This window comes from Bos grunniens, chromosome 11 (assembly GCF_055505025.1).
Source record: "Bos grunniens cultivar Pamir isolate PY7600 chromosome 11, Bosgru_T2T1.0, whole genome shotgun sequence".
In the NCBI taxonomy this organism is placed as follows: Eukaryota; Metazoa; Chordata; class Mammalia; order Artiodactyla; family Bovidae; genus Bos; species Bos grunniens.
In genome coordinates this window covers 30,343,241-30,368,712 of record NC_141175.1, presented here as the reverse complement: position 1 = coordinate 30,368,712, position 25,472 = coordinate 30,343,241, and the positions used below count along the sequence as shown (strand labels likewise).

General features: G+C 39.9%; 1 protein-coding gene and 1 pseudogene across 2 annotated transcripts in view; both read right to left on the bottom strand.

The window, feature by feature from the left end:
* LOC147362806 (uncharacterized) overlaps positions 1–25,472 on the bottom strand; it is a 249,429-nt gene that overhangs the window by 96,926 nt on the left and 127,031 nt on the right. The gene's annotated exons all lie outside the window — the stretch shown is intronic.
* Positions 20,592–24,468, bottom strand: LOC147362807 (elongation factor 1-beta pseudogene; annotated as a pseudogene). Its single transcript, XR_015135985.1, has 2 exons — positions 24,375–24,468; positions 20,592–21,436 (listed from the first exon to the last, which is right to left on the bottom strand). The product of XR_015135985.1 is annotated as an elongation factor 1-beta pseudogene (transcript).

The window sequence follows — 25,472 nt, the reverse complement described above, 5'->3', positions numbered from 1 at the left end:
GTTGACTTTCTGCATTGTTTTACCAGCTATCTGTGAACTAGTTAAATGATGAATAGGCCCAGAGGAAAAGGTGGAGCATACAAATGACTGGTAGTAGATTTTTTTTTTTTTAAAGAGAAAATCATAAGGAGTTGTAACCATGAAAGAAAAATTAAATTGCTGGGACTATATAATGGATTCAAATTTTCAATCAGAAACTGATATATGCAAAATCGTAACTTATTTTTCTATAGTCAAATATAATTTCTATCATTAAGCTCCTATTTCTGCTCTGAAGCAGAAAACTGATATCAAGTTGCTTTCAGGTAAATTTCTTCCATTCAAGGCACTTCTCAGTCAATTCAGGTGGATAATGCAGCTGTATTCAGATTTTTAAAATCACTTTCAGATTTCATTCTCTCTCTTCTTTCCCCCATATGGATTCAAACCTCTAGAAATATTAAACAACTGCCATTGCAAAAGCAATAATGGAGAAAAAGAGAGAATCTCTATTCTATAGTCTCTTTATGGTTACAGCATAAGCAGACCTTCTGTGAGATGTACCCTGTCTTGTATGATCTTCAGACACATCCCCTTCATGCTGATAGCCATGAGGTAACCAGTCATCTGGCCAAAGATTTGGGTTGATGGTCTCTGTTCCAGTTACTTTACAGAGGTGTCTCCTGCCTTAGCCTTCAATTTGTAGATCCCGTATGATTACCTGGGGTTTTGACTGCAAAAATGTTGCCTGCCACATTAGTAAAGAAGGGGTATTGCAGCCATCAAGCCACTACATGCCCACAGACGGTGAGCTCAGAGGGAACTCTGGATAGAGACGAACTGGATGCCCACTGCCACACCCTCAGCTACTGCATCCATCCCCAACTATGTACCCTGAGGGTACTCAGGATGGAGTAAAGCAGGACACTGGCCCTAGATAGTTAAGGTGCCTATCAGAGCAATGATTTCAATGACTCTTTGCATCTTCCCATACATAGAAAAGTGCTAAATTCTTTAACTTGATATATCCAGTTTTCTTTCATTGAAGTTCTGACTACCTGGTCTTTGTTGTAAAAACTCCTATAATATTCTGTCTCCTCCCTTACCTCTTCAGAACAGCCCCTCAGCACTATCTCAGAGTCTGCATCCTGAGCTTAAGTCCTCAGTTTTGTCAGCCAAATAAAACATCATTCTCAACGCGTAGGTTGTGCATTTGTGTTTCAGTTGGCAGGGTCTTCCTGACTCATACCCTCCCAGTTTTCATTGATGTCAGTCCTCTTTTAGCCCTTCTACACCTTTCCCATGGCTTTAGAAAGTCAACCTATTCAGCTAGCACATCCTGAAGCCCAGAAAGTCTTGGAGTTGCCAGCATTCACTTTGCTCCTAACAAACCACTGAGCCTCTCTTCTATAGAATTCTTCATTATATTAGGAGGTATATCAGCTATCATTTGCCCATCACCAGCTGAGTTGCACAGGTAAAGCTCTTCTAAACACTGATCCTGCACATATTTGTCCCCCTGTCTCGCCAAAATACCCAAGGGAGTGGTGCAAACAATGTCACAAACCCAACAAATGCCCTACCCCCTTCTCTACTCCTTTCCCTGTGATAAAAGAATATTTCCTGTTTATCAGTAAACAAACGATGTCACAGTCATCCAAAGGAGCCATGCTTTGGTTCCTTTGGCTCACACCATGTGAGCTGGTGAGCCACAAGGAAACTCAGGATGTGAAAACACAGGATACTGGTCCCAGACAGCTGAGGTGTACATCGAAGGAATGATTTCAGTGAGACTCTTGCATCATCCCATACACAGAAAACTGTTGAACTGCTTAACTTGGGATATCTGGTTTTCTTAAATTAACAATCAACTTTTGATGTTCTGACTACCTGTCTTTTGTTGCAAAATTCCTCCCTTGTCTCCTTAGAGAAGCTTCTCAGAGCCATCTGAAATGCTGTCTCTTGGGCTGCAGTCCTTGCTTTGCCCGCAATAGAACTTCACTCGCAACTCTCACGGTGTGCAAAATTTTTTTCAGCACATTATTGGAGAATTTATAATTGACTTTATTCTAGAAGCTGGGTAGAAGGAAATGGGACCTACCACACCTATTCTCATTTCGAATTTTTGCTGCTTTTTAGCATGCACCTTGGAGAAAGCAATGGCACCCCACTCCAGTACTCTTGCCTGGAAAATCCCATGGACAGAGGAGCCTGGTAGGCTGCAGTCCATAAGGTCGCAAAGAGTCGGACATGACTGAGTGCCTTCACTTTCACTTTTCACTTTCATGCATTGGAGAGGGAAATGGCAACCCACTCCAGTGTTCTTGCCTGGAGAATCCCAGGGACGGTAAAGCCTGGTGGTCTGCCTTCTATGGGGTTGCACAGAGTCGGACACGACTGAAGCTACTTAGCAGCAGCAGCAGCAGCAGCATGCACCCTACAAACTTAAACACAAGAATTATGGCATATTTATTATTCCTCCTTTTGATAGTTCAAAACTGAAAGGGTTATTAGCTACTAACCTGGAAGAGTGAGAAAGAGGACAACATACAATAAAATTATCACTCACCAATCAGTTTACCACATGTAGGATGTTTAATGTCAAAAAGTAAATAATAAAACTGAAATGTAATGGTAACTTAAGACTCAGGCAAGCTTTGAGTATGGTCTCTACTACTCTGAGATAGGAGTAATAGAAATCTATTCTGTTTCTATTCTATTCACTTGCTTATTCATTTATCAGTTTAATAATATCCATCAGATATGTATAAGTGGCAAGGTGCCTGGATACATCAGCAGGTAAGCTTCCTGCTCTGTTAAATGAACATTCATAATGGCTAAGATATGCAACAGACAAGTAAACAAATAATTACCAACAGTTGTAATTGCTGTTACAATTTAATGTAATGAAAATTTGTGGATTAAAAATTCTGGAGGTGGGGGATATTTTAGACTGGTGATTAGGATGATAAGATGTTTTTTCTCTCTTTAGTTTTTAATCTAGTCTGGACTTTAAAGCCAAATGTGCCTGAGAAGGCTGTCTGCTAACTGCCTTGCTGCTGCTGCTGCTGCTGCTAAGTCACTGCCTTACTGAGCTAGAAATATAACTAATGAGAATAGGCTCCACAGGCCTTCTTCCTCCTGAAATGGAGCTCGAAAATGCTTGAAAACAAGGCGTGCTCTAGACTCCTGTTGTTGTGCTGCTTTTGTGAGAGTTTAATTGCTTTTGAATGCATATGAATGTCAATTCGAACCAGGCTAAATACGTCTTCTTGGAGACAGAGCATTTGGTCTTTCTTTCAAGTTCTTTTGTTTGCTTGAATCAGCTTTGTAGTTTAACAGATGTTTTTGGAGGAAATGGAGACATAAGTTTTTATAATGCCGAAAATTAAATGAGAAACAATACTCTTCCCTTCATTTTCCCCCAAAACATGCAACCCCGCAGAACTGGCAACCCACCCACACTGCAGAAAATTTCCACTGTTAGATGGTACACCTTACTAAAATGAAAGATATTTTTTGTGTGTACCCAGAGTTCATAATATATGGTTCATTCTTTGGGGAGATACATAATTGAATGGGTAAGTGATTATCCCTTTAGCCTTGAGGAAGGATAGTGTTTCTTACATTCATAAAATCGTCTCCCTTTAATTAAAAATAAAGTAAAATTACCACAGGAATAGGGATGCCTAGATTTTCTGTGTCAACCCTACCCCTCCAAACTTCTGCTCTACCACATAAGCAAACTCTCGTCCCACCTCAAGGAACCCACACACATACACATATGCTCTCCGTGCTTCTGACTCTTATTCTTATATGATGCTCTCTATTTAACTGTGATGCTCTCTTCTGACCCAGATCAAACAATTAAAATTACTGACATGCTTCTACATTACTTGTGCCCTTGCTTCTGCAACATGACTGCAAAGTTCTTAATGGAAGATAATAGAATACAAAAAAGCATCAGCTTTGGGCTTCGCCAGTGGTTCCGTGGTAAAGAATCCGCTTGCAATACAGGAGACCTAGGTTCCATCCCTGGATTGCGAAGATCCCCTAGAGAAGGGAATGGCAACCCACTCCGGTATTCTTGCCTAGAGAATCCCACAATAGAGGAGCCTGGCAGGCTACAGTCCATGGGGTTGCAAAGAATCGGGCACAATTGAGCTACCAACACTTTGGAATCAGACAAACCTATCCTAATTTTAACTCTATAACTTTCTACATATGTGATTTTGGACCAGTTCATTAACTTCCTCCAGCCTTGGTAGTCAATTCTGTAAAATTTCCTTCCATCTCTCAGAAAGGCTCTGCCTGTAAGTTTCACTTTCAGACAGATTGATCTCTGGTTTTGTGTGTGAGATTGCTAAGGCAGCCCTGGATTCTATATTCATACCACCTCAAGTCTATCAGAAAGGACAGAATATCCTGCCAAGCAACAAAGACTGGGTGACTTTTCATGCTTATGTCACACTTCTGCAGCTGAACACAGCACATAAGGCAGAGAAACACCACTTGTTGACTGTGTTACTTCACATTCTCCACAATTAGATCCGGGAGTTCTGTGAATTCCACCAGAAGCTCACAAGTACAGAGCACAGAGGAAATAAGGAACCATTTTTCCTTGTTTGGTGATGTGCAAACAAGTATTCTTTTTTAGTTTGTTTTTACTTTTGGTAGATGGAACAGACAGAGAAAGTATAGAAGAGAAAAATGTGAAGAGAAGACAAACATCAGAGGACATTACAGGTAATAAAAATAAATATTACTTGATAAAAGTTTGATTTCATGTTAAACAATGTTTACTAGGTTTCAGTATTAAACACACTTTTATGACAGGTTATATTCAAAGAATTTGAAAACCAGTGTCCAAGTGTAAAATCCAAATATTGTCAAAGGAAATATGAACGCTAACAAGCCAAAATCTATGAAAATTTTCTACAATAGGAAAGATTATAATAGTGGGGACTCACTTATATGTATTGAATACTTTTAGGACTCATCTTTTGATTGGCATGCCTCTGGTCATTGAATAGAGTTTAATCACATTCCCTAGAAGGCAATAGTTATTCTTCCATGGGCTAGAATTTCTGGCGGAATTGTCAACATACTTGAGTGAAGTGTTAAATGGCACAGGATCTTGAGTACCCTGGGCTGAGGCTGGCATAAGTAGCTATTCCAAAGTCAAAATCAGGTGACTCTGGCAGGCAGGGCTGGGCTTTGGCAGAATTAATTAAATAAGCAGTGCATGTGTTAACACCACCTCTCTAGCCAGGTTATACACGCTCCTTCCCCTGGTAATCTACTGTTCCCATTAACCTGAGCCAGGAACTGACCTCCAGGTTTAAATGCCCCATTGATTTTCATCATAATAGAAAAAAAACTCACTGGAAAGTAGCAGAATTTACTCAGGTGGAAGGGACAAGAAAGGTGAGGGAAGAGAGAAAGGAAGGAAGGGAGGGAGGGAAGAATAAGGGAACAAACAAGGATGGAATGGCGGACCTTTTCAGTTTTTCTGGATCATACATACTTAGAAGAAGAAAATGGCACTTGGCATAAAGACAGCTTTAAGGACACAGCTAGAATTGTCATATTACATAGAGACCTATACACATGACCCAACTGAAAAATCATATAAAGTCAACATTGACCAAAATCACCTTGCAAAATATAGAATAATATAGCCATGCTGCTGCTAAGTCGATTCAGTCCTGTCCGACTCTGTGCGACCCCATAGACGGCAGCCCATGAGGCTCCCCCGTCCCTGGGATTCTCCAGGCAAGAACACTGGAGTGGGTTGCCATTGCCTTCCCCCATAGTGAAACACAAACTCAATGGCAGCATACATTTTGACTGTAGTCATTAGCAAGTATCAGATTTATCACACACTCACAATGTGTGACTGTGTGTGTGTGTGTGTGTGTGTGTGTGAAGGGTGCCAAAAATAACTACACAAATCTTGACTATGTTGTAGGAAATGAAAAGCACCATCTAACTAGGTTATGTGCAATCACTCCTTGCTCACCCTCTCCTTTCAGCAGAGAATACAGTGATGTGAATCCTGGTACGATGAATAACTTTGTGGATAAGCTGAAGCAGATAATCAATCTACCTATCTCTTTTTTAGTCATCTATATCACAATCCTTTGCTTTTGTGTAGCATTTAATTAATTTTATTTCATTTAATCATATAAAACTATAGACTGTCAGAGCTTAGATATTCCAGAAAACATCCTGCCAAGTCCATATATTTTATAAATAGATAACTAAGGCCCTGAGAAGTTAAGCAAGATCAGTCAATATTAAAAAAAAAAAAAATTATGTTAGAGCCAGAACGAGGATTAGGTGCAATACAATGACTAATGTGTGTCAATTATGCCTTTTTTGTTGAAAAGGGCAGTGCACGTGACAATGTTCATGGAGCAATTTGATTTCTTTGAGTGGAAGACAGTGGACTATGACTCAAGACTGGTCTATGGGTCAGCCATGGTCCAGCAGCAGCAGCGGTAATCAAAAGGAACAAACAAACTACAAAGCAATTATCAAGAAAACAATTTTGAACAAGCGTCTTGATCAATGTATTGAATCTCATAACAACTGACCAGACAATTATGAGTGTAGCTTTCATTAGGACTGAAACACCTCTCAGTGATTCACTGGTTGTCCTCCGGTGAGGGAAGAAATGAACCCGAGGAAAGAAATGCACTCACCAGGCATCAGAATGACTTTCTTTATCTCTTAATTGCATTTGAGTTTTGAGGCTCAATAAATAAAATCATAATCCTCAAAGCATTAAATTTTAAACAAAGCCATGAAAATTGCATACTTCATTCAATTTAGAGAAAATTGCATCCATATAATGTGTTTATCTTTCATCACGAAACACATACCAAAAAGCTACCTTGTCTGATGTACGATTTCAAAATTTATGATCTTAAAATTTTGAGTACCTGGTCTGACATCCTAAATAAAGCATATGCAATAGTCAGGAAAGGAGCAAACTTCTGGTTATAAGATAAATAAGTCCTGGGCATGCAATGTACAGCATGGTTACTACAGTTAACAATATTGTATCATACACTTGAAAGATGCTAGGAGAGTTATCACAAGAAAAAGGAAATCTGTAACTGTGTGGTGATGTACTACTACTGCTAAGTCGCTTCAGTCATGTCCGACTCTGTGCGACCCCACAGATGGCAGTCCATCAGGCTCCACTGTCCCTGGGATTCTCCAGGCAAGAACACTGGAGTGGGTTGCCATTTCCTTCTCCAATGCATGAAAGTAAAAAGTGAAAGTGAAGTCGCTCAGTCATGTCCGACTCTTCACGACCCCATGGACTACAGCCTACCAGGCTCCTCCGTCCATGGGATTTTCCAGGCAAGAGTACTGGAGTGGGGTGCCATTGCCAATTAAATTTATTGTAATTGCAATATTGCAATATACACAGATATCAAATTGTTATATGTATATGCGGGCTATGTTGCTTTAGTCATGTCTGACTCTTTGTGATCCACTGGACTATTGCCTGCCAGGCTCCTCTGTCCATGGGATTCTCCAGGCAAGAATACTGGAGTGGGTTGCTGTGTCCTCCTCCATGGGGTCTTTCTGACCCAGGAATCGAACTCATATCTCCAGGGTCTCCTGCATTGCAGGCAGGTTCTTTATCCACTGAGCCACCTGCGAAGTCCTAATTGTTGTATACTTAAAACTAATACCATGACATATGTCAATTAGATTTCAATAAAAACTAAAAGAGGCTTAACTCAGAATAATTGCAACTGGTCTTCTCCCATCCTGGGAAATGAGAGATGTTCACAAGGGAGAGCTAGAAAGAAACACATACATACCATTCTAGAAGCAAATCCTAGAAACTTTATAAAAGTGATCTCACCAATAAAAGAAGCAAAGTCTAACAGAAAGCTTCCTATGTAACAGCCTGATTAATTTGTTGAGAAACATTCATTGTACTGTGGAAAAGGAAGCAGGCATCAAAAATTCAAAGAATTGTCACTGAAAGTATTCTTTTTCTTCCAATTTTTTCTTCTTTTCAAGTTGGAAACCCAATAGTATTAAATATTTAGGGATGACATTTCTTCTAGACATACAAAAGACCACATTTCATGAACACAATGAAAAAGGATAATTCTTAGAATTATAAATAGATGGTCATTTTTTTGGTCTCTGTTGGTGGTGATAAAATTATTCAAGGCCCAATAACTTTTTGCTGAACCTCTCTCTTTATATCTGGGGAATCTTTCAAACACTAAATGTACATCTGAACTCTCACAAAGCAGCAAGGTAAGCTTCCTCTGAAAAAAAAATCCAGTCATCTTTACCCCATCTTCAGTGAGGCCCTGGGAAGGAAACCTCAGAGGACTCACAGTGAAATGATCCTTTTTCATTGGTTGTTGATGATTTGAAAAGTTTCAGCATAACCCAAACCCAGAGAGGTTTTTGCTTCTATTTCGGTTTGAGGACAGAGTCACACGTTCCAGGAGCTCCATCAGAAATCATGTGCCTTGTGCCCTCACATCTCACTCTGTTTAAACTAAGTGATATGCATAGACTCTCCACAGGTATCTGCTAACCCTTGAGAGCTCACCAAGTTTCCACTATGTTGCAGTTTCAGTCTACACATTTACTGGCAACACATACAGATAAGGCATGACCTTGACCCTCCTGTTGCTTAGAGCTTAAACTGTAAGGGAAGTAAACTTTCGATGTGAAGGAGTTGATCATTCTAAGTTATCTACTGGGCATACAAGTAGCTAATGTTATACACTTTCAAACTAAGGAGACCCAGATACAAAAAGGAGGTGGTGGGAACACAAAGGAGAGGAAATTTAAGTTGCCCCATTAAAGTTAGAAGTGCTGTCTCACTCCTGTAGATTCCATATGGGACTTGCCAAATATACCTGCTTGTAGCCTACACATCCAGAGCTATATCTTCCTTTAATACATATGCATATATACCCCCAGGCTTATATTACAGCTTTATATTGAAGATCATATATATATGTGTGTGTGTGTAAATGTACGTATGTAAAGTCATATGTATATATGTATATATATATATATATATGTGAATAGTAATTCAAATAAATCACTGACACAATGGACATGAGTTTGAGCAGGGTCCGGGAGTCGGTGATGGACAGGGAAGCCTGGCGTGCTGCAGTCCATGGGGTCACAAAGAGTCAGACACGACTGAGCACCTGAACTGAACTGAACTGAATTCAAATAAAAGCCCTAGAGTTCAGCTGCACTTCAGTGATATTTCAGACCTTAACGATCCCTGAACACTCAGAAAACCCAATTCATATAGTGCTCTAAACAAGTATTGTTCACCACAACAAATATTTATTATTGAGCTCCTACATATGTCAGACACGACGATGTATAAAACTTTTCCTCTTTCTCGGTGACCTTACTCAAAGAGGAAACAGATAACTTCCCTATGACATACGCTGGTAGAATATGCAGCTAGTGTTAAGAGAGCACAGAGGAGGGTCACTAAGTCCAGTGTAGTGAGAGGAGTAAGGTGATGGATAAGATGGTGGGAAGGATAGGGGCTTTGTGGGAGAAAGAACAGCAAGAGCAAAGCCACCACACTTTCTAAACAAAGAAGCAAACCAATGAATGAATGATGTGTGAATGAATGATGCATGAATGAATGAACAGAACAGAACTCTGAAGGGGAAGGATGACCCATGAAGGGAACATAATATAAGAACAGGTACCACAGAGATAAATTTTGCAAGATTAGAATCTTAGCTAGAGGAGCTTTGGGAGAAAAAGCAGAGAACTTGATTGAGGTGAATTGAGTAGAGTTCTAGCTCTCTGATTAAAAGCCTGTTTCTGAAATACTGCTGATTCTTCCTTCTTCCTTCTTATTCTTAACCTGGAAAAGGGTTAGTCAGCTGTATTCAACTCTGCAATCGCATGGACTGTAGCCCACCAGTCTCCCCATTCTTAACCGACATAGCTACTATAATTTCAGGGCTGGGAGTCTGGAACTGACCAAGCTTGGCTCTGTCAAGGCCAGGTCCATTAATCTACAGAGTGTTTAGAACTGTGGTTAAACAATGAGAAAATGTACAGCAGTCCTTGACCACAGAAATGTCATCAGCATCAGTATGTACACACATAAATGCACATACGTGGGGATGCTTCTTTCTCACATGTACATACTAATTACTCTTTGGGCAGCTATGGGCTGAAGGATCACACTTCAGAGCAGAGACTACTAATGCCAGCAGATCTAGAGAATCTGGCCTTTTTCTTACATTTTATATGAGGCCAAGAGTAAAGAGACTTCAGATCTGTGTTGCAGCCATCAGGGAAATCCAAATAGACTCTATATCCCATCAAGCTAGGATGTCAGAATGATGACACCTCCAGGGATAATGTGGATTGCAATTTGCCAGCGAACTACAAGGCAGTTGATTGATCAGCATTGCATAGTGGCCAGAGCAGAGGATTTGGAATCTGACTACCAGGGTTTGGAGCCTCATTCAACTTTTTATCGGCTATGATTTTGAGGCATGTTGTGTAACTGATCCGAGCTATTCTTTACTCATCTGATAAAGGTCACAAAATTGCCTTTTGAATGACAGATTCAAAAGACTCTAAGCCCTCTTCTACTGGTTGTTCACAAAATACTTCCTTTCCTCTACTCTGGCTTCTCATAAGTCACACTGTCCTTGCCCAGTTTTGTCTCAGGCCACTCTTTGTTTCTTTCTCAGGCTCAATTTTCCTTGCCCGCTCTTTACATGTTTGTGTAATCTGGAGCTATAAGGGTCTTATCTCTCAATATCCCTGGGGAATTCCATTGTCTCTGATGTTTCTACTACTGCTTATGAGAAAGTGCTTCCTACACTTTCATCTCCAAGCTTTGCCTCATGTAACTCCAGACTCCTGTATCTGACTCCCTACAGGACATCATCAAAAACACAACTGACATAAAGCAGAGTAGAGTTTATACTTAGTCCCACTCTTCTTCCAAGTGTCACTGGAGCAAGTGAGCAATTAGGAACAAAAGCTGAGGGATGCTGGGCTCATGTGTCACATTTGGTAAATATAGCAGATTGAAAGCCAGAAAAGGAATCATGATTCAAAAAAATCTGGGAAAGGAAATAAGAAAATCTGAGGATCAATGAGGACAATTACAACAATGAACGGGAGCACTTCAAATGCATGAAAATCCATCATATTTATTTTTCTAAACTCCCTGGTCATCTTTGAAAGATGCTTTGGAACCTAATGAAAATTTGTAAATAAAGGAAAGAATCAGGTATTTCTCCTGTTTTTCCCAAAAGGAACACACCTCAAAGGAAATAAGTTGTTAATAAAGTAAATTTTCTCTCTTTCCAGGCAATATTCTAGCTATTGAATAAAGAAAAAAATGAAAGAATTAGAATATTACTGTATCACATATAAGGTACCATAACAAAACAATGGACTAAGATATTGATTAGCAATGGCTGCTAACATCACAAAAATAGAGACAGGTAGATAGGATGAAACCTCTAAAGAAAACAAATGGTTCTACTTCTGAAGTATTCCTATGTAAAGATCAGAATTTGAATCTGATCAACTCTCCAACTTACAGGAAATAAAAGGAACAGAGGCAATGCAAACAATTTCTGTGGTAAATGTTACCGGAAAATATAACCTGGTATCTTAAACAAATAAATAGTAAAGGAGGAAAGAAAGGAAATATGGAAAGCAAACTTAAAAACAGATCTAAGGAATACAGCAACCGAAGTCGATATTTATTTTTTCATTTGGAGTCTGACTGCTCAAGCTAAAAATTAGGGAAGACGAATAGAGGATGATAAGTTGAAGGAGGAGGAGGATGGGGTGTGGTGATGATGATAGACCAAGATTTGAGAAAATTTTAATATATGCTAACTGGAAATTTGCTGGTTTAAGAAATTATTGATTATTTTATATGCATGAAAATGGCAGTGAGATTTTATAAAAGATTACCTTTTTGATAATTATACTAAAACATTTGGTATGTTTGGACTGCAAGGAGATAAAACCAGTCAATCCTAAAAGAAATCAGTCCTGAATATTAATTGGAAGGACTGATGCTGAAGCTGAAGCCCCAGTACTTTGGCCATCTGATGCAAAGAGCTGGCTCATTAGAAAAGACTCTGATGCTGGGAAAGATTGGAGACAGGAGGAGAAGGGGACAGCATCTCTTGGTTGGATGGCATCACCGACTTGGACATGAGTTTGAGCAAGCTCCAGGAGTTGGTAATGGACAGGGAAGCCTGGCATGCTGCAGTCCATGGGGTCGCAAAGAGTCAAACAAGACTGAGCGTCTGAACTGAAACATTTACAAATGAAATATGTCTGAGATTTATTTCAAAAGAATCAGAGATGAGGAGAAATGAATGAAGTATAGATGAATGGTTAACTGTTGAAGCTAGCAAGGGGTATACAGAGTTTTATTAAACTATTCTCCCCACTTTTGTATATGTTTGCCATTTTCCATAAGGAGAATTTTTTAAAATATCTGAAAGTGTTTGACTGAGTAAAGTTTCTGATGCATCTGGAGGCTTGTCATACAATCACTATTTAGGTTAGAAATCAAATTTAGGATGTGACCAGCCCTGACATCAAAGGTGACTACAGTTAAGTTGGAAACATAGGAACACAGTATAATATGGATTTCATGGTGCACCAGGGTCATTAAAGAGAAAGAGATATTGCCAAAGAGTAATTGAGAGGTCTTTAACCTCTCAAGTCAACATACTTTATTAAACACTCTTGTATCATATGAATCATCTCTGGTACTGATTAAAAATACAGTTTCTATAATCCAATCAAGAACCAATGGGGAAGGAGCTGAAACGTTACAGGTTTAACTAGTGCTCCAAATGTTCATCATCATAATTTAGGAATCAAAGTGGTTTATTTCAAGATGTGTGTGTATGCATGCTAAGTCACTTCAGCTGTGTCCAACTTCTTGTGACCCTATGGACTGTAGCCCGCCAGGCTCCTATGTCCAGGGGATTGATTCTCCAGGCAATGATGCTGGGGTGGGTTGCCATGCCCTCCTCCAAGGAATATTCCCAACCCAGGGTTATCAAACCCAGGTCTCTATGTCTCCTGCATTGGCAGGTAGGTTCTTTACCACTAGCACCACCTGGGAAGGCCTAATTTCAAGGTACAATATGATATTCCAGTGTAAATGGTTAGAAGTTGGAGGCAGTTGGACTAGGATTTGATAAGCAAAGAGTAATACAGGTTTGGGAGTTATTTTCATAGATTTTCCAAAATAATTCAATAAAGGTGCTCACCAAAACCAGAGGGTGATGCAACAGAACCTCCAATGGTTAAAGGGCACAACTGACAATTCTGGGAGCCAATCACTCACCACTCTTGTCCCTAATGTCCCAACTGATTGCGAACGGCACACACAGACAAGTAACTCTAAAGCATCAACTGTTTTGGTGGCAATGAAAGAAAGAAAGCAGTTTGGCCTGATGCCAAAATGCAAGTACCTACTGTTTCCCTGGTAGAATTAAAATTAAAGCCCTTCAGGTAAAGTATACCTGATAAATGTGCCTGCTCATCTGAGCCTTCAAGAAGTTCCCTGGCCTCATCTTTCTACTGCTGGAGAGGTATGGATTAAGGTGATGGCCCTTCTATTTGATCAAGGAGTTAGCCATCTAGAGAGAGAAACAGAGAGTGGGTCCTATTTCTTGTTTTTCTAGCATCATGAGTCTACTTGGTCACAGAATGGCCCAATGGATATCAAGTTCTCCTCTGAGAAAGAGTAATTAAGTTACAGCAAGAGACCAGAAATGTGCTACCCATTGGCCACAGCAGGACTTAAAGATTAATATTATTTGCTACAAGTGCTATTTGCATAATCTCTCTATCCTTCATCAATGTTTATTCAGTTTCTAGAAAATGATGTAACAAGCTCTTAATATAACAGAGAACAGAAATTAGTTTTCCAGGTTTATTTTGGTTACTTTCTAAGAGCAACAAAAGCGACATAAAGGTGATAATTTATTGGAAAAATATCATTAATTAAAAATTTTGTTTTCTATTTCTTGTTAATTAAGACAATACAAGTTATGTGCTCAAAGATGACCTGGCATATAATAAGCCCCTAATAAATGTCTGTTGTTGTTGTTGCTGAATCATACTTGTTATAGGATATAGAATTTGTGATGAATAGTTTTAGGGAAATTAGGTTACTTCATTAAACTTAAGAATTACGATATTTAATTAGAATTTTAAAATGCTAATTTACCCTGTAGACTCTTGAAAGCATACAGACATAGGCATGGGTGCCACATGGTTTTAAATATACTTTGTCTTACTAGCAATCAGTAGAAAGTGCTAGGGTTTGGAATTTAAAACAGAGTTTAAATCTGAGCTCTACCGATTACAATCTGTGTTGCCTTAAGCTCGTTACTTGACCTCTCTGAGATTCAGATTCTTCATCTGATAGGTAACAGTTTCCTTGGCTATAAAAAAGGAATGGTAATATCACATTCTTCAAAGTGTTGTTGGAAGAATAAGTGAAATCACATTAGTAAAGTGTTTCCCTTAAAATACAATGCTCATATAGTGTTTTAGAATTTTTAAATGCTCTTCAACACATAATCTTTTCATTTTAACTACTTATAATACTATAAGTAAGGTAGGACAGACAACTTTATTTCCATTTTACAACTATGAAGACCAGTATTCAGTGAGTTATTGCTCTTGTTCAGTCACTAAGTTGTGTCTGACTCTTTGCAACCCCACCAACTGCAGCACGCCAGCCTTCCCTGTCCTTCACCATCTCTCAGAGTTTGCTCAAACTCATGTCTGTTGAGTGGGTGATGCCACCCAACCATTCATCCTCTGTGCCTTCCTTCTCCTGCCCTCAGTCTTTCCCAGCGACAGTGTCTTTGGCAGTGAGTTGGCTCTTCACGTTGGGTGGCCAAAGTGTTGGAGCTTCAGTGTGTAACTTACTGTATTAGTCTTCTACTACTGTGTAATGGTATTACCAGGAACATAGCAGCTTAGAACAACTACTTGCTGTTTTTGTGGGTCACGTGTCTGAAAACTGCTTATCTGTGTCCCCTACTTAGGTTATCACCTGGCTGCAATAAAGATGTCACCCAAATTGGGAGCTTCATGTGAGATTCAACTGGGACAGAATCCACTTTCAAGTTCATTCAGCTGTTGAAGGAATTCAATTCTTGTGGTTGTGGGACTGAGGGTTTTAGTTTCTTACTGGCTATTGCATAGCAGACTCCCTCAGCTCCGACAGGCCAGTCACAGTCCTTGCCACGTATAGTTCCCCAGCGTGGCTACTTGTTTCCTCAAAGTTGGCAAGGGAAAGAAACCCCATCAGGTCGGGCACTATAATGTTATGCAATGTAACCATTTAATCTCTTACATTTCAACACTTGAATGAATTTTATTGGCTAAAAGCAAGTCATGGAAATGTGTACACTTGAGAGAAAGGGATCATTTAGGCATATGGACATTAGGAGGTAGAGATTACACATCACCTTAAACAGTCTACCTGCCACATTTACCCAAAGTCATATTTTTAGGGGAAGAATCAGAATTATAACCCGGTACTTCCAGTTCATATTTTATGCTACTTCCATTTATGAATCTATTAAAATTTCAGGAAATGTTTAACAAGTATCTACTATATCCAAGGAATTATTCCATGTAAATAAGGGCTGTGATAATGAATACGACATGAAAACTTATCCTCAAAGAACAGGGACTATGGAGTGTGCCAAAATAATTATTCCACAATAATAAGAATGTTGAGAAAATTTTAAAAAAAGAACAGTTATTACTGACATACTTAGGAAGGCAAAACTAGAAAAGTAGTTACACTGAATGAAGAAAAATATTGTTTGTAGAAATGAAATAGGTGCTCAGAAAAACTATAACTTTCAAGAAAAAAGTAAAAAGTTTCAACTTTGTTTTATAAGCAATGCATAATAGATTTTTTCTTTGCTTTTCAATATTTGTTTTTGAAGAAAAGTAATATGTTTAATGTGAGGCTTTGGTTATTCTGAAAATAACAGTGCTGAAAATATACTAGAATCAAGTCACAGTTAGCTTGGCCACAATTGTCACTTCCTGCTCAAAGACATTTTCTAAATATGAAAATAGAATTTTGTGAGTGTTGGCTGTTTCAAAACTCTGTGATGTGCTCCATAAAAAACTCCATGATAAACACTGGCAATGATACAACAGTTATTTCCCCTTACACATCTAAGAGCAAGAACATCTTAAGCTGTTATAATGTTAAGCCTTATCAGTGGAGGTATAGAATTGAAAGGCTTTAAGCTGGGGAAAGAAAAATGATTTAAGGGTTTAGATGAATTGCACAGACCCATAAAATGGTATTAAATCAGTTCTGAAAAGATTTGAAGGGGACACAGCACCCTGAAAGTGTGTTGTACTTTGGTATCATTAATGATGATTGGACAACAGAGAAGAGGGAAATGTGAGATGAAATATCAGAATCACACAAGACACTTCAAGTCTTAAGAGGCATGTGAACCAGGATAAGTTGACGACTAAGCTGTTGTTCTTTATCATACTGATACTGATCACTGTAACAAACCTTGCTTTCAAAGCAGAACTTCCAAAGCCAGGGACTGATAGAGGAATTCCAAAACAATACTTTGTTTTAAATGTCTTGGATCAATTTAAGAACCCTGTGGCCGTGAATAATGAAGATCACAGGGGAAATCAGACCTGAAATCTTTGGAAAGCTAGACTATCAGTAAGGGAGGAGGCAAGGACAATATTCAACAAAGTGAATTAAGCAATTATTATTCTAACCTGTATGTCCAATGCCTTCATGGGGCCTCTTGGTGGCCTAGGGTCCCCATCTATAGTGCTACTGGCATCCAATATGATTGTTTTCAATGCTTACATAATACATTTTCCAACCAGGAAACAGGAATACATTTCAGCCAAAGATAATGACTAGTTTATTTTAAATCCTTTCTTTCTACACTTGCTAAAGATGACAGTGGTGAAAATGGGTGCAAAAGATAAGAGCTGATTCTTCTTGATGATCCTGTATTTCTGTCTGTTCTGTTCTAAATGTTGGGTTGGCCAAAACTGCTCACTCAGGATTTTCCAAAAGCTGTTATAGAAAACTTTGAATGAACTTTTTGACCAACTCAATACTTTTCATGTTTTATTTAACTTAGAAGAACCCTGTGAATCCATTTTTAGAGAGGAAACTGAGATCTAGAGAGGTTATACAACTTCTACAAGCTCACAGAACAAGTAAGGATGGTTGCAGAACTGAGACTCAGCTACAGGGCCCAGGAACCCACACTCCTCTCCACCACATTCCAAAGCCAGCTGCCAATGATGCCACTAACCCTGCTTACTTGTTAGCAGTTGAAGAACAATGGGTCACATGTTAAGATTCCCGATCAAAAAAGAGATGTGAATCATTTTTGAGTAATTGAATTTCAAGTCCGGAAACTCTAACTTTGACCTACAAAATTGTTTGAGTCACCCTGTTCAGAGACTACAGCTCTGTGTTATCTCAGAGTACAAGCCTCTGTACTTCTATTCTTGGCTGATTCTCAAAGCCAGATGCCTGAGTGGCAATAAATGCAGAAGATACAAAAAAAGACGCTATCACCCTTCTCTGCTGACACTTGAGGTATTTCAGTTACGAGCAGTGATACATTCTCATTTGAAAGGAGGAAGCTGATAGTATTAGTTTTAGTTTTTATAATGCCATAAGAGGCAAATAAGCCAACATGTTTTGTTGTGGAAGATAATTCTGTTCTGTTTAGTTGCTAAGTCATGTCGAACTCTCTGTGGCCCCATGGACTATAGCCCACTAGGCTCCTCTGTCCCTGGGATTTTTAAGGCAAGAATACTGGGGTGGGTTGTCACTTCCTCTTCAGCAGATCTTCCGAACCCAGGGATCAAACTCAGGTCTCCTGTTTGGCAGACAAATTCTTGACCACTGAGCCACCTGGGAAGCCTGGAGGAGAATTATCCAATGTTAATCAGTCCAAAAATGAACACCTAACATTGCAGTTCCTCCCAGGATAACCCGTTATGTCCTGATCTTTTCCCTCTACTAGAGGCTGACCTAGTCATTGATTAATCAGGGACTCATTTTTCATAGATTCCCATTTAATACCTGGAGCTAATATGACACTTCAATTAACTACAGAGCACCTAAAATCCTACTCCCTTGAGTGCACATCTACTTTATAAGAGCTGGTACCTGCTTGTGGAACCCGATTCTCAATCTCGGATGGCTAGAACACATGAAAGGAAGCAAAACTCAGGCCTGAAGTGAGTCAAAGCAGGTATCTGGAAGTCAACACACTTGCAGCCAGAGAAGGGTGTGGTCAAGGTAAGAGAATGCACGGAGACTTGCCGAGATGAAGAGGATACTGGTTAGAACATACAACAAATGCTGGGATACTCTAAGTCAGGAAAGCAAATCTCAAGCTATAGTGATGCTGTAGACCCACACTCGGAAAAGGCAATGGCAACCCACTCCAGTACTCTTGCCTGGAAAATCCCATGGATGCAGGAGCCTGGTAGGCTGCAGTCCATGGGGTCGTGAAGAGTCCGATACGACTGAACGACTTCACTTTCACTTTTCACTTTCATGCATTGGAGAAGGAAATGGCAACCCACTCCAGTGTTCTTGCCTGGAGAATCCCAGGGATGGGGAAGCCTGGTGGGCTGCTGTCTATGGGGCCACACAAAGTCAGACATGACTGAAGCGATTTAGCAGCAGCAGCAGCAGCAGACCCACACTTCTCAAAATTTAATGTGCATAAGAATCACCTGGAGATTTAGCTAAGATGCATATTTGGTTCAGTAGGCTTCAATTCTGCATTTCTAATAACCTCCCCGGGATGCCCACGCTCCTGGTCTGTAGATGATGCTTTGAGTGACAAAGCTGCAGAACAAAGAGACAGATGTGTCTCTCTGGTACTGGGTAGGAGATGTTGGGAGGCATGCCAGTTTCCTAGCAGAAATGAAAAGGCCAAAGCTCAGCTAACTTTTCAAAATGAAAAGTGAAAGTCACTCAGTCATGTCTGACTCTTTGCAACCCCATGGACTATACAGTCCATGGAATTCTTCACGCCAGAATACTGGAATGGGTAGGCTTTCCCTTCTCCAGGGGATCTTTCCAACCCAGGGATCAAACCCAGGTCTCCCATACCAAAGGCAGGCAGATTCTTTACCAGCTGAGCCCCAAGGGAAGCCCAAAAGTACTGGAGTGCGTAGCCTCTCCCTTCTCCAGAGGATCTTCCTGACCCAGGAATTAAAACGGGGTCTCCTGCATTGCAGGAGGATTCTTTACCAACTGAGCTATAACTTTTGAGGGGAACACCATTGGGACTTTATTCTCAAAGCCAAAGTGTAATTCAGCTGGCTGTAGGTAGTCACCAAATCACTGGTGATTAAAGAACTGTTATGCTGGACCTAGTTCTTGTGCAGTCCTTCGCCTCTATATAGAGAAGATGCTGGGGAGAACAGTAAGAGTAGGGGCTCTAGAGTCACATAGTGTGCATTCAAGTGGAGTTTCCATTCTCTACTTTCCATTTTGCCTTGGTCAAAGTTTCCTTTTCGGTGAATCTTTCTTTCTTTAGTTACAGAAGTGTCAGTTCCTCAGTTGTGTCTGACTCTTTTCATGCCCACAGACTGCAGCCCACCAGGCTCCTCTGTCCATGGAATTCTCCAGGCAAGAATACTGGCATGGGTAGCCATTCCCTTCTCCAGGGGATCTTCCCAAATCATAGATTGAACATGGGTCTCCTGCATTGCAGGCAGATTCTTTACCATCTGAGTCAGCAGGGAAGCCCTTCTTTAGCTATAAATCTTGGGAAATAATACATCTTCCATCCTAATCAAGGAAGGCTAATCACTTTAAGAAATAAGTCCCCAAATTTAATGGCTTAACATAATAAAACTTTATTTTTTCTTCCATAACAGTATGATAATGGTATTTGGCAGGTGGTTTTTATGACTCTGTTCTCTATATCTTCAGGGTCCTCTCATTTCAGCCAGTGGACAGGGAAAGGGTATGGAGAAGCACACAGGAGGATTTTATGAGGCTGGTTGAGAAGCAGCATGCGTCAATTCTGTGTGTTCTGTTGACTAGAACTTAGACACTTGGTCCCACTTTGTTTCTGGGGAGGCTGACAAACATATCTTTGTAGTCAGGACAACAAGGAGATGAATTTGGTGGATATCTATCCTACGCTTTCTCAACCAGAGGATTAAGTCTTAATGCCCTATGACACCCACGACATGTAATGAATTAATGTTTCTATGTGTATAGGCTGGAGCCTGCTATGTACTCTCCTTAAAGAAGTTGATAAAATCATCACTCAGATAATTTTCTGCAGTGCTTGGCCAGTCTTTCCTAAGCCTGAAAAAACTTGAAGGTGGCCAGAAGATCAAATGAGACAACATATGTAAATACTCATAAGCTACATAGTGCTATATGAATGAAAGCTGCCACAGAAGAAAAAAACTATGTGAATCAGGCTGGGGTGGGAAGAATTCAAAGCACCAATTGTCAGAGAGGAACCACTGCACTGTGCAAGACTATTTCATTTTTCGGCATTTCTTTTGTAATATTTTATCTATCTATTTATTTATTTATTTTTTGTCTTTCAAACTTTTACTTAAGGGCACTGATACATGATGGATTTTAGATCTTGTTGAATGCAGCCACATCCATAAACTGTACATACTCATCGAAAGCAGTGATCTGCTCCTCCAGCATGTCTGTCCCAACTTTGTCATCTTCAACTACACACTGTGTTTGAAGTTTTTTAATGCCATACCCAACCAGAACTAGTTTAGAAAAGCCCCAGACCAAGCCATCTGCTTGAATGCTTCTGACACATTCCTCTAGTTTTGCCATATCAGGCTCATCATCCCAAGGTTTCACATCTAATAAGATGGAAGACTTGGTGACAAGTGCTTGTTTTCTGGCTTTCTTTGACTCATACTGGGCAAGATGTTCTTCTCTTATCCTCTTGGCTTCTTCACTTTCCTCCTCCTCATCAGATCCAAAGAGATCCATGTCCTCATCATCTTTACTATCTGTAGCTCCACTTTCTGCGGTGTCTTCCACATTAGCAGGGCCATACTTGCCCAAAGCTTTCTTCACTCCTGGCAGGCTGGCCTTTTCCTTCTCATAAGATTTGATATGATTATTACCAATGGAGGGCATGACATAAGTCAGCAGGTGGTGGCCCGGAGACGGCTTCCAATACTGCCACATCTGCTTGTGATGGCATATATCCCTCTATGTAACTCTTGTCCGCCAAGTAGTCATTGAGCACGTGGAGGCCAGCGGGGCTTTTCAAGTCTCCAAAACCCGTGGCGACAACTAATCTAGAACTGGGAGGCAGTGGAGGAAAAGAGGCGTGCAACTGGTCAGCGCTGAGCACTAAGAGGAAAAAAGGCCTTTTGTAATATTTCAAACTTCCTGGTTTATCTGATGACCCTCAACCCTTCTAGAAGCCTCCTCCTAGAATCACATTCTCCATAAAGCTTAAATGAAACTTTTCCTCTAGCCCAATATGTTACTAATTCCACTTAAACCCTAACCGGCATAATGCATTTCTCAGTTAGCATATTGCACGTGTGCAGTTATTTATTTATACACTTTCCTCCCACTAGAAACAGAAGTCACTTGTATTCCTCACTATTGGCTTGGCACATATTGTATTAGGCATTTAATTCACATGTTCTGAAAAGCTTTAGATGTTCTGCCAGAGCAGAAGTCTGTGGTCTGTCTGGACGAACTAGAGGCTATGTACACATGCTCAGCTCCTCTGAGTTTCCAGCACAGGGTCCCTAGGAGCTATATTGTATTTCTTGTCCAGATAAAGTTCATTTTTGTTGGTGTCATCCTTAAACTAGTCCTTAAACATCCTTAAACTAGACCTGGAGAAAAAAATAATCCATGGAATTTGGGTCTCTGTAATTGTCAGACACAGTGATGATGATTTCAGAGACTGGTCTAAGCTGGTGCAAATTATCCTTGGGGACTAAGAGAGTTTTCTCAATGCTCCCCAAATAATAATTCATAGACATCTACATCCAGCAATAAATTTGAGTACATGGTGGCTTGTATATGATGGAGGAGTACATTCTCCCATCACTCCTTGTCTGAGGAAACAATTTTGTTTCCCAGGATGGTTTGGAGCTGCGGTTTGCATCTCTAGAAGAGTTCTGTGGAAAAGATGAAGATAGAGGACTGCTTTCTCTATCACTCACTGCTGACTAAAAGACATGAGATATCTGTCTTGCAAACCACCTTTCTCAATTTAGTTACACCAGAGAATCAAATAAATGTGTGTTTTATCTACTTAATCTCATGAATTCTATGCAAGCCTAGCCCAGTGGCTGACTGTGACAAGCCATCAGAAATCTCTTTTTAATTTTATATTTCCCCATTTCACAACTGCTTGATAAATGATTGTATCTGACAGCATTTAATCCATGTAAGAGTAATCACTGGCGATGAGGGCTTTGGAAAAATTGTCTGTATACTGTCCTTCTTCTTGTGTATCCCTTTACACAAGATCCCTGCTTTCTAATCAGCAGATACACCGCACACTGACAGAGTCTTTCATTACATGCTCTACTCAGGGCTTCAGTACTTTTTACTGCTGGTACATGATAAACAGTAAAGATGCACCCCCTACTACAAAAACAGATTTATTAATAAATAGCTGACACTTTGTACTTTTGCAGAATATCAAAGCAATTAGTGACAACAGTAGAATGATTTTCAATACCTACAGAGCGAAATATCATATTGATTCAAGCTCAAAGCTTTCTCTAAATAACAGCTAAGGAATTGTCTATTGCATCTGGTCAATTCTTTTAAAGAACAGGTGGTAAAAAAGAAAATACATCAGTAAAACTGCTTCGAATGGTTCAACTGGATATACTAGCCAATTTGCCAATATAGAATAACTAGTAGACTAATGGCACAGAAAATTATTTTGGTTTCTTTTATATCTTATGTTTACACATAGGTGTGTATACATTGGATAAAGAAATGGCAACCCACTCCAGTGTTCTTGCCTAGAGAATCCCAGGGACAGGGGACCCTGGTGGGCTGCTGTCTATAGGGTCGCACAGAGTCGGACACAACTGAAGCGACTTAGCAGCAGCATCACATTTGTATGTTTATATATGTATTTTATTGGCATGCTTGTATATATATGTATTTTACTCACATATAAACTGATGATAAAGTTCACCATTTGGGGGTTTCACATAAAATTGAGATATTCATTTGATTTAAAAGGTAAAGGAGGATTCACTGTGGGGGAAAATGGAATATTTAGATCATGAAACCTTAGATTTACAAAGTCATGGGACTATGAAGCAGAAGAAATTTAAAGAGATGTACTAGTCTAGTTTTTTCCCTGGGGAAATATGATGTTCTTCTTACCCCCAACTTGTCATGACTCAGGCAATATTACAGATGAAACATCGAAGCCAGGAAAGAGAATCTGATTGTCTAGCAAATAAAAATTTGTGATGGATCAAGAAATCTGCCATCCCCAGTTCTCAGTGCTTCCCTCCAGAGAGTTTGCTTCATTCATTCATTCATTCATTCAATGCCTACTAAGTTCTGAGCACTATTCTAAGTGCTGAGGAGGCAGCAGAGAATTAACACAGCCAACATTCCTGCCTTCGTGGCTCTTTTGCTGCACTCAAAAGAGACAGATCATAAATAAGAAAGGAAATGGTACTTTAAGAAATGAGTAACGCTATGGAGGAGAGCAGGGCAAGTCCATTAAAGCACACAGAGGGATGGGGGAGATGGACTGCTGTGTTTTCAATATGATGGCCAGGCAAAACCTCATTTTTTTTCTTTTTTTAATTTGAGTGTAATTGCATTATAATGTTATGTTAGTTTCTACTGTACAACAAAGTGAATCAGCTATATGTACACACATGTCCCCTTCCTCCTGAGCCTCCCTCTCACCCGCTCCACCCAACCCTCTAGGTCATCACAGAGCACCGAGCTGAGCTGCCTGTGTTATAGAGCAGCCTCTCACTAGCTGTCTATTTCAAACATTGTAGTACATATATGTCAATCCTAATCTCCCAGTTCATCCCACCTTCCCCTTCCTATCCTCCTCCCCTGTGTCCACATGTGCATTCACTATGTCTGTGTCTCTATTCCTGTCCTGGAAATAGGTTCATCTGTACCATTGATAAAGTGATGAATAAGTAAGGACCTGAAGAATGAAAAGATGGGAATCACGGGCTCTCTGGAGAGCGACCCCAAGGTGGAAGCACACCTACTATGCTCACACGTGCAAACTGTCTGCTTAGTTTTCCTCAGATTTACCCATTACATTCTATTCCTTTCAACTTCTTCATCAAAACTGTCTTTTCTTGTTTCTGTTGGAGACTAAGATAGCTCCACAAATCATCACCTGCTTCCGTCATGGTTCCGAAGCTTGGAGCTGTGCCATTTTTGAGTCACTGCTTCTGCTTCTATTCCAGCCTCTCTGCATAATTGTCAAACTCCCCCTCTCTTCTGCCCGGGTCATCTAAGGACACTCCACAGCTCCTGGGCCCAGGGGAGTCATACAAATTCTCTCCTGTCATATTCAACACCTGAGGCTTATTTGACCCAATTTCTTCTCTTGACTTTTAGTTCCACCGTATGTCTAATCATCCTTTGAGAGAACAATGAAGGGAAAAGACTGTAGAGCTGCAGGTTACAAAGTGGGTTTATACCTTAAGTGGAACTGCAAATCAAACAGACCTCTGTATTTGCCAGCTACGGGTACCCACTCTGTGCTAGGTGTCAAGCTAGATTCTGGGGATTCTGAGGTATCTCTGTCCTCAAAGTGTCCACAAGAGATTGCCATAAGCAATGACCATGTGTCTGCAGGCAGCACTGTGGGGCTGCCCACTACTCAGCTCCAGTTCAGTCCCTTCACATAAGAGTATTACTGGGGAGGATGTGTTTTGTATATGTAACTAGGTTTTAATGTGGCCACCACTGTGCTAGGTGTTATACAGCAGAATAAAAAGTTAAAAATGCATGATTTCTCCTACGGAGTTGGCTGCTTAGCTGGTGTGACAAATTATTGTATAACTTGGAAAGTTATACAATAATGCACCACAAAAACCACAGTTCAAAATCACAATAGAGTACTATAAAGTGAAAATGACTGAGTCTTGTCTTCCAACCATCTCTTAAAATTATACTCATCTCCTTTAAGGTAAATCAATAACATGTAAAGGGATGAGCAACATTATGGCTTGCACAAATTCCTATCAGTGATTCTTTGGTTATTAAAAAATGAGTTCTATTTTTGGATGTATCCCTCTTTATAAATCTAGACTCTAACAATAAAGTCCTTAAAAGATAGGAATCCATTAGCTGACTTTCATTTCTACTAATAACCTTAGTATTCCACCTACATGTGTATATTTTATTT